Source organism: Silene latifolia, chromosome 9, assembly GCF_048544455.1.
Source record: "Silene latifolia isolate original U9 population chromosome 9, ASM4854445v1, whole genome shotgun sequence".
NCBI classification, from domain to species: Eukaryota; Viridiplantae; Streptophyta; class Magnoliopsida; order Caryophyllales; family Caryophyllaceae; genus Silene; species Silene latifolia.
The window spans coordinates 6,980,583-6,991,949 of NC_133534.1; positions in this window are offsets into that span (position 1 = coordinate 6,980,583).

Genomic DNA, 11,367 nt, shown 5'->3' on the forward strand with positions numbered 1-11,367 from the left:
ATCGATTCTGATAACCTTTCCTATTTTTGAACCGACTTTCCTGAGAAAATTCTCGTTAAAATACTCGACAGGCAGATTAGGGATTCTAACCCAGGCTGTCAAGTACTTGATGCTATCCTCCGCCGGCACAAAATTAGGCACCCATTTTCGAATGGTTAGATAATGATCGTCGATCATCCAAGGTCCTTGGGTGATAACGAACTCATAATCTTGTCTAGATGAGAAACGAGCGATGTAGTAAGAACCAGTCAAATCCGTGAGAGTAAGCTTGCCCTTAATCGACCATTTGGCTTGTAATTTTCTCATGAGCGAAAGATAACCGATATTTTTATCGAACATCTTAACGATTAAAGAATGGCGCCAAGGTTTCCGAATTTGCGATTTTTCCTGCTTCGTTAGGCATATTCTAGGGCAAGTCTTGTCCTCCTCTTCCTCATTGTAGTCGATATCATCCTCGAAATCGTCCTCGAAATCGTCTAGCATAGGATCATCGAAGGAATACGACTGGGGGTTGAATCCTTGTACCATATCCTTGTAGGATGAATTCACAGCCGGTCTCTTCTCTGGGGAGCGGGAACCACTGCTAGGGGTCTTGGAGATTTCCTCAGATCTTGCTTGAGTCGGTGACGCGGCAAGGAAATTACTCAGATGCATAGTCTTTCTCTTAGCATTCTTAACTGGGATAGTAGGGATCTCACTGTTGGGGAACTCATCATTCACCTGTGATATATCTATTTGAACGGTCTCCGGCGGGAGGCCGCTAATAGGGTCAGCCATTTTGAAACACAAGAGTTGGAGAAGAACTTTGACGGACAAGGAAACAAATGAGTGTTAGTTCCATACACTTGTAGGCGAATGTCTTAACATGACGATAAATATAGTTAGTTATCTTTTGAGGTTTTGAATACAATTTCCGTTATATATTTATTAGGTATAATAGAACTGATCCGACGTGATATAAATTGAAACAATTCGAAATTAGGCTTAAAATATACTTATAGTTGTAATGAGTTGTTCGGTCCCTTGAAAAGATTATTTTAATCAAAGTGGCAATGATATTTTCTGTTTCATAATGGTTTAAAATATACCGGTTGTATAGAATAAAAATCCATGTAAGTAGTACGGAGTATATAAATTTATTATTATTAATATTATTAATATTATTATTATTATTATTATTATTATTATTATGTGTAATTCAGGCACAAATAAAAATACCAGAACTATAAATTAGTAGCAATATACTACAGCTACCATTATAATAACAATAGGTTTTGGTATAGACGGGTGGGGCGAACAGACGGGTAAAGACCTCTGATAAAATGGGTTGGGGGGACAAGGTGGGGCACCCCCATGTGCTTTCCACTTTATGGGAAATGAGTATTTTGTGAGGGGAAATGGTATCCGTCTATACGTATAGACAGATAGTGTCCGTCTATAATGAGAATTTGTGTTATAACAATAGGTCTTGGTATAGACGGGTGGGGCGAACAGACGGGTAAAAACCTCTAATAAAATGAGAATTTGTGTTATAACAATAGGTCTTCACGTCTAGATATCAATGGAATTTTATGCGACCATATTAATCGCACCCCTAATAACATTGACGTATATCAGCAGGACAAAATATCGTGAAAACCAAGTGGTGTTAGTCCAGTGGTAATCGGGTTAAACCTTGAAGCTTGCAGAAATGCAGGAGTTGAGAGGTCCCGGGTTCGACTCCCAGCTGGGGCGATGATCACTTGGCCACTGCAGCTTCGAAGGGAGTGGCTTACATGGTCCATGTGGTGGTGCGGGAATGCATGGGCCCAGGGGGATTCAACCCCTCGTCATCAAAAAAAAAAAAAAAAAAAAAAATCGTGAAAAAGGATTAAACATCTAGATAAACACAATAGGATTATTAAATTTAAAATGAACTTTTGTGTAAATTTTTTGAGTGTTTTGAAGTTTCTAAGGTACGAATATATTTTAATCTTTTGACGTCAATAATCAAATTTACTTATGTGTATTTTTAATATGACAAATAAAACATATTGACATCACACTGAGTCACTGATGACCATTATTTTTAATAACTAGCCTTTTTTAAGTTAACAAAATTTTAACTAAACGTATTTTCTATACATTTTTAATTTTTTTTCGAATAATACCCCTATCGTATATATTTCGAAATTTACAAAGTCTTCATAAATATCAAGAATTCGACCCACACGAAACTCCATTTCAAAAAGCGGGAAATGTTTCATAACGCCAAGAATTCGACCCACACCGAAATTCTCATCCAAATAGTCAAATATCCCCTCTAACGTCACATACTCTTCCCCATTTTTTGGGTCACCATCCTCACCAGTAACATTAGCAACACTATCCGTATGACTATCCAACTCGAATCTAAACGGGTCATAACCCAGTAAGAGCAATAGTAATAGTAGAACTTTATATAAAGTTCTTCACATGCCATATCATAATACACCAACCCCAATTTTTAAGAATTTTTGTTCACAATAGCAGAATTTTATATAAAGTTTTTAGATGAAAAAATTTATAAAATGAATAATGTTAGATGGTTCAACACATTTTACAAAGCTATATTTATTGCTTGTACATTTTCAAATATTGGGCATAGATTAAGAAAGTCAAAAATAGAAAGACTTTTGATGTCTTTATGGAAAATTATAATAGACAATTACTTTTACTTTTTTCCCAAGAAAAAATTTAAATCTTTCTATTTTTGCTTTCTTAACCTATACCCACACGGGCACACCTATGCCCACCGGACATAGGATATAAAACCCGTATTTATAAACTTAGTTCTTATTTTAAAACTTAGTTCTTAAAAATAAGAATAACTTTTAAATGCAACAAAAACTTTTAAAATAATATTTTTGGTAACAATGCTAAAAATTACTATTGTTATTGCTCTAAATGGTCTGAAAATCCCATAACTCGACAATTCCCTCTAACACGGTTCCAATCTGGTTCAACTCACCCACTTCCGACAGAAGCTCACCGGTTCCGGTTTCAAGGTCAGAACTAGATTTGGACCCCGAAATCTCCTTCTCGAAGCTCCGGACCAGCTACTCAAGGTCGTGACTCAAAATCACCAGGCCATGATCAGGTACCGTGTCCGAGTCGTCTAGTAGACTCAATAACTGTTCCCTGATCTTCTTCGCATTGGCCGACTCGAACGAGTTCGAATCGGCTCGGGGCCGCTTCCTGTGACTTAGTTCTTCCATTTTTTTATTTTTTTTTGTTTTTGTTTATGGTTTTAGAAAAACAGGTTTATTGTTGATTAATTAAACCTCCTCACATGCTCGGACGATAAAATGTCAGCAATACAATACGGGGAAAGAGATAAATTTGAGAAATTTGCGGTAATGGGAATTTATAGTTCGTGGAAGTAAAGCGGGAAAATGACATGTAACCAATTTTTTTTTATTGTTTTTTAAAATTCTATTTTTATGAGGATTATTATATTCGAGAAAATTCATTCGGCCGAAAAATGCAAAATAGTGTCAAATACTTGTTCGCTAACGTCAATTGTGAAATCATCATATCCCTAGTTCCCTACGTCATCAATAAATTAACAAAGGTATAAGCATTATTAAAACAATTTTTTTTCTAATTAAATGAGACTGAAATTCAAACTATTTAAAACAATTGAACGAATTTCAAAATTATTTATCAAAAATGGATTTACGTCATTATTTTTAATTTTTCTCCCTTTTATATAAACTTAGGACAAGTCACTCTTTTAAACAGCGAAAAGTTATTAAAGTAAGGGGTTGTTTGGTTAATCAAGGAACTTAATTTTCCTAGGAAAATGCAATTCATGGGAATTAAGTTCCCTCATCCAATTCAGGTGAATTTCGGAAAAGTGTTTGGTTGCTCATGTAGGAATTAAATTTCACAGGAACTTCCAACCCACAAGGGGGGGAGTAGGTAAGCAACTTCCCACATCATGTAGGCATTGGAAGTTCCTGGGAAGTTCTAATTCCTACATTTTGTAAAATTTATGGCAACCAAACAACCCATGTTTTTCAAAATTATGGGATTTTCCAATGCTTATATTTTCTAAGTGGCAACCAAACGACCCCTAAATGGGGAGAACACAATCAGCAGGTTTGTTTACATAACGTTTTAGTTCTTACCTTCTTGTTGTGTAGGTAGCGAGTTAGCGACTAGAATGTTGAGCTACTAGTCGTTGTCTATGACAACGAAAATTTAAGAAGTCCTCTAATTAGAACTTCTGCCTATGTTCTTCCCATTTACTTCAATAACTTTTTGTTTTCTGGGATAGCAACTAGTCGTAAATCTTTTTGGAAAAAAAAAGGAAAATAATTTAAAGTGTCATTCAAACTATAGTTTAGTAATTTAAGCCAAAGACAATCATTCTTATCAAAAGTACGAGAAAATCGTTCCCTTCGAAGTCCTTTTCCTAAAAAGTATGAAATATTATGGACACGAAATGCATTAGAAAACAACAAATTTATTGACATCACAAATTTAAGATGTCTAAGTAAGGTGCTGTTTGACCAAACTTAAAATATGCTTTTGTAATTGAAAAAGTAGTAGCTTGATCAAACATGGTAAATTAGAGAGTTTTAAAAGTGCTTTTGAAAAGTCAAAAACTCATTATTTACCCCCAAAAGGAGAAGTAGATATTTACTACTTCTACTCCTACTTTTTAGATAAACCAAATAAGCAAACAAAAGTTGTATTAAAGTAGTTAGGCCAAACATGTAAATTTTGTGAGAAACCGGTTTTATAAAAGTGTGGCCAAACAACTAAAACCTTTCCGAAAAGTAACTTGTAAATAAACTCTTTTTAAAAAAGAAAAGTGGTTTTCCATAAGCAAGTTCAAACAGCACCTAAATCTATTAGCAATTAATTTAGAGTTTAGGTTCAAGGCACCAAAAAGTCCACAAACCAAGCTACTCCCTTCCTCCGAGTTATAAATTTACATTTTTCTTTTTTTGTGAGTTTCAGTCAATTTTTTTATAAAAAATAATACGAGTAACTAATTTATTTATTTTAGTACACTTTACACAAATGAGTAACTAATTGTACATCATTCATTATCCTATTATTAATGGTAATACATTTTAATTTTTCACAAAAGTTGTATAATACATTCCAAGACACTTTTAATTTAAGAAAAAAACGACATGGTTGTATAAGTACTCTGTAGCATTTTCTTTTCGTATAATACCTCTATTGTGTATATTTCGGAATTTACAAAATACTTCCTAAATACGGTAAATCCGTCATAACTCATAAAGCAGACCGTGTTTCACAACGCCAAAAAAATCCGCCCGAAATTATCATCCGAATAATCAAATATTCCATCTAACGACACATACTCTTTCCCATTTTCCGGGTTACCAACCTCACCCTTACCGGTTGCAACACTAAACGGGTCGTAACTCAATAAATCGTCCTGAAAATCCCACAACTCACAAATTCCCTGTAACTCTGTTCCAATCCGGTTCAAGTCTCCCATTTCCGCCATAATTTCGCCGGATCCGGTTTCAAAGTCGGAATTTGTAACCGGGTCGGGCAGCGTAGAACCAGATTTAGACCCGGAAATCTCCTCTTCGAAGCTCCGGATCAGCGAGTCAAGGTCGTGACTCAGACTCACCAGGTCATGATCCGGTACCGTGTCCGAGTCGTCTAGTAGACTCAGTATCTGTTCCCTAATCTTCTTTGCATTGGTCGACTCGAACTCGTACGAGTCGTCATCGTCTCGGGATCGCTTCCTGTGACTCTGTTCCTCCATTTTAGTTTTTTTTTTGTTAAATGCCAGTACAATATAAGACAATATAAGGGGAAAGGGATTCGAACCCGTGACCTATTATCACGATACGTTAATCTTAACCACTAGACTAAGACCTTTTCGGTTTATAAATTACGCAGAAAATAGAGAAAGAAAGAGGTGAATGTGAGAAAAATTGCGGAAATGGAAATTGAAGAAGGTTTGTATATATAGTGTTGGAAGAAAAGCGGGAAAATGACGTGTACACAAATTATTACGTATTATTTTTTATTTTTTAAATTATCATGTTATTGTCGAGAATGTTCCTTGGTCCGTTATGTATAACTAACAGTAACTAATTATTAGGCGAACGCCTAATCATGATTCATGATATCCTTCTGTTAGTCTGTCTTGGTAAATAATGGCGCGTCTAAAGATTTCAGACGAAAATAAACGTTTGAAATGAAAACTTGTGAATAATAAATTAGAACCTGAGATTTAGAGTTTACTTTATGTTTTTAATATGGTTTTCTAACGTATGTCTTAAAGATAAACATTAATAAATTTAATATGACCCTGCTTGTAACTTGTAAGCCATTGTAGCTCTCCCAAACTACATGACTTGACATTTAAATTGAAAAAATAATTAATTAAAAAAATAATTTAAAATGTTCTCCGTAATATTTATTGTCATGCGGGGCATTGTAAGCTACTCCCTCCTATTCTAAATAATTGTCTCATTGTCCATTTCCGTTTATTCACAATAATGTCACATTGTCCATTTTTGGTAAGTGTTGTGTGGTCTAAATTCAATTCCATTTCCGTCTATTCACATAACTGTCCCATTGTCCGTTTTATGTGGTCTAAACTCACTTTCTTAATTCTTGTGTCATCTTCACAATGGGACGGTTATCTGGAATAGGAGGGAGTATAATGTATTGTAGTTTATGATTGGAGGAAGATGTAGCTCGAAAGCTAAGTTGCTTAGAATAGTGATGTGGAAATGCAAGCTACACGGTGTTATAACTTATCATTAGAGTTGCTCTAAGTAGGATATATAAAAAATATATAAAAAATGAAAAGAGAAAACTAATCAACAGGCTGGAAAGGAGTAGGATAAATTCATTAGTTATAACGAATTGACACAATTTGAAATTAAACCTCCCATTAAAAACCGTGATTTTGACTTTTCACCCTTGAAAATACATTGTTCTTCTTTTATGGTTTGTGTAGAACACACAAACGCTAATCATTATAATCCTTTATCTACTAGACATTATTCTTCTTCTAGGGCTTCATCATACGACGATCTTATAGTATAATTTAGAATTGAACTTAGTTTTTATAGTCTATAAGACCGTCGTATGATGCGACCACATAAAAAGTGACTATTTTATGATAAAAAATTATCTTATAAAAGTATTATAAAATGATTATTTTTTTCCTATTTTTTAAAAGTGATCACTATTTGTCTATGACATTCAATTAGTGTTACGCTAAAAACGAACTTAATCGTTTAAAATGAAATATTTCATATACGTCATATATCAGTAATCAATATACCAGACGCAATAATTCAAGGTCCTCATTGTATGAAGAAATGGAATAAAATGAGTGAATAACAATAGAAGGCAAAAATGGAATAAAATGAGCGGACAGCAATGGAAGGAAACGAGCTGACCAAGAAGAGAAACAGATTGTCGAAGTTAGGTATGATTGTACATGCTCATAGCCTCATATCCAGTACGGAATTTGATGTTTACCAAATAAAATCAATACAATAAATCCTCTAAGACCATTCCCAAGGGTCGAGCTAATTAGGTCGCGACCCGATTTTACTCTTAATCTCGCTTTATTAACCTTGACCCATTTTCACTCTCCCAAGCAGAAGGTTGCGACCTAGGTCATCAACCCGATTATTATTCACTTTACAATATTCCCGATCATTGTTTTTTTATTGTTTTATAATTGTCGAAACAATAAGAAATTGACATATAAAAGGTCAATAATATATCTCTTTTGACCAACCTTGGTCACAAATTTACCATTTCTTGTTTTTGGTTACAAATTAACCACCTTTGGTCACATATTAACAATACTAATTACTAAATTAACCATGACCAAGCAAGGTCATGACCAAGCAATTGACCTTACTTGAAGATGGTCTAAACAATGTTGAGCTTCAGGCTCCTCAATAAAAATCAGTAAATACCGTATAAGAATTGTACGGCATCTACACTAGTAACTTAGTAAATAAATAACCGAGTATCGCAGCAATCATATACTTCCTCCATTCAACTCCACTCTACCACTTTACTTTTTCACGTTTGCCAATGCGTGTTTTACGCGGTAAATATCGTTAGCTACGTATTTGTAGAAATTATAAAAGTTAGATATTTTTAATGTACTCGTAAAGACGAATCAAACAAGATCTCACATGAATATATTTTCACTTATGTATTGAGAGAAAATTAAAATTGAATGTTAAGTTGTGAATAGTGTAGAGAATAGAAAGTGGTAGAGTGGAGTTGAATGGAGGAAGTATACCCTATAGCCTCCACTTTCTAACTGAGTCTAGGAATGTCCCCATCATTATAGACTTGGCAAAATCGATCTGACCCAAATCATTTGATCTGATATTCGAATTTGACCCAACCCAGTATAATATGACCCGAATATTTATTGTTATAAACAGAATATTATTAAAAAAAACTGATAATAATTGACTCGAAAATGACAAAAAATCGACTCGGCCTTACCTGAAGTCAACAGACCCGAAATTGACCGAACCCGGTTAACCCGTTTGCCAGGTCTACATTAAAACATTAATATTTAGCTAAATAAACAAATAGTCCCTCTGTCCCGTCAATAATTTATGACTTTACTTTTTTGAGTGTTTCAAATAATAGTTTACGTTTCTATTGTTGGTATGTTTTACTCTAAATCAATTCTCTTCTTTTTGTTATTTGATCTTTGTGTACAAAGTATATATAAGCATTTCATTAAGATGGAGAGAATGATAAATAATAATCGTGCTTGTTTATATAATCATGAGCTTGACTTAAAGTTTTAATAAACAGTTGCACTGAATGGCCTTAGAAGTAGATCAAAATTTCTGGCATGAAATTCCAAAAATTGACAACAAAATAAGTTAATTTGGTACATTAAAATATAAATAATTGAAATATAAGCATATAACAAATGTTTCTTCGTGTCTTGGTGTTCAAATTTAGCTTCTTTGTCGACTTTAGGTAGGCCGCGGGCCTACTAATTGATAAGTGGGGCACGGACACAAAAACCAATGAGGTTTTAGAGTACTAGCAGCCTTTAGAGCATCCACTATAGAGATGATGGTTTCATCCTCTTATTTTTTTATCTTTCTTTTTATTTTTTTGACACCTCATTCTAGAGGTGGACAACATATGGTCGGTCCGGGCCGGCCAAAGATCACACACGGGCAGAATTTAATTTTTTGCCAAGACATGGCTCAAATTTGCCAAACCCTATGGGGGGCCGTGCTAGTGTTGGGTTTTTTTTCACCGGCCCCGGTTTTCACCCGTTTTTGTTTTAAAATAAAAATAAAAATTGTAACCAGCCCGCCCCTATAGTGCGTGCCCGGCCCGACAAAACGGCCGGCAAGGCCGATCCTATGTTAGTACTCGTGCAGTCTTTGCTCTACCCCATTTGACCCGCGCCTTGGCCCGCACAAACCCCAACCCAATGTCCACCTTTACCTCATTCCCTCTTTCATCCATCTCATTTCCCACTATCAACATCCTCTTCATTTCTACTAAATCTTTTTTACTCCACAATAGAGAGAATCCTCTTATACGGAGTATTACTTTTCTTATTTTTATATTTAATATCATTGGTTACTTTATATTGTTTTAATAAATTACAAATTAATAAAAACTAATTTTAAAAAAGTTTGTGTTGCTAAGTTAAATAACATATAAAATTCAAAAAACAAAATACATCAAATTCATAATACAAATTACAAAGTAAGATATAAAATTCATAAAACAAAATACATGAAACTTAACATTAAATTGTAATGCATATTTTTAGTTTATATTCGAGTCTTGAAGTATAGTCCGAACAAATATGAATGAATGTATAATAACAATTAAAAGTATATTGAGTAATTTTTTTCCATAATAAATAAAAATTATAAATTAAAATATTATCCATATGGCAAATAAACATTAGCTTGTGGTCCTTGTGGACACAAGGGCCTATGTCTCCTTTCCTCTAAAAGTAGAGGAAGCACCCATCTTCCTCTATACAAGATGACACCCAACATAGTTCCCACAACAGAGATGATGTTCTCTTAAAGGAAACAGAAGATTAAGAGGAGACTCAATCCTCTCTATTGTGGGTGCTCTTAGGAATTACGGTAACATCCAATGATCATTTCCGGGAAGTTTAGGAGGCTCTTCGTTTGGTAGAAAACCCAGTCTCCCCAACTAGGAGTTGAACAACCCATGGCCCATTCATCCATGGCCTTGTGTTAATTAAACAATTTTCTTTATTTTACGTGGACTTGTAGATTAATGGGCTAATTGTTTTCTCCCAGTCCGCGTTTCGCTCCAAGCACACATTTTCAACACGGAAATTGCAAATAACAGCTCCGCTTCTAAGACCCTGTTCTTTTGGACTAAAACTTATCTCGATCTCGAATCGAATCGAACTTATAGATTCGAATCGAACTTAACTTAAGTTATAGGATCTCGAATCAACTTATTGGATCTGAATCGAATCGAACTTATAGGATCTCGAATCGAACTTATAGGATCGAATCGAATCGAACTAAACTTCAGGATCTCGAATCGAACTTAAATTAAGTGAGGTATAGGATCTCGAATCGAACTTATAGGATCTCGAATCGAATCGAATCAACTTATAGGATCTGAAGTGAACTTATATTAAGTGACTTTAAGTCCAAAAGAACAGGGCCTAATTAATACGAGTATTTTTTTACTGGAGTTAGGCTCTGTTTGGCAAATTAGATGAAAAAGATAGCTGAAAACTAAAAAATTTAGTAAAACCTGAACAGGTAACTCATAAGGTAACTGGAAATTAGTACTCCCTCCCATCCAAACCAAAGGTTACATTTGACTTTTTGGCACTATTCATGATTGTGGAGAATCTTTGGTATTATTAGTAATGTATAAGAGAAAACATAGTCATGCGAGATCTTGTTTGATTCATCGTCATGAATGCTATAAGAATATCAAGTTTTTATAATTTTAATAGTGTGTAACTAAAGATATTCACGTTACAAAACACGTCTCGGCAAGCGTAATAAAGTCAAATGTAACCTTTGGTTTGGATGGGAGGGAGTATCTGATAAGCTAACTGATTATATAAAAGATGTTTGACAAACTAGCTAAAAAGATAGTTTATTTTTGATAAATGACGTAAAAGGGTACGATAATTATTTAATATTATAGATTGAAAGATTAAAAAATGGAAGAAAACTTATTTCAGTTACCTGAAATCTCAAATGTTACTCTATGTAACATTTCATTCTATGTAACTTATTTGGTTAAATAAGCTACTTGCCAAACACTTGCAAAAACCAGTTAACTGAAACTTTGATCAAATAAGCT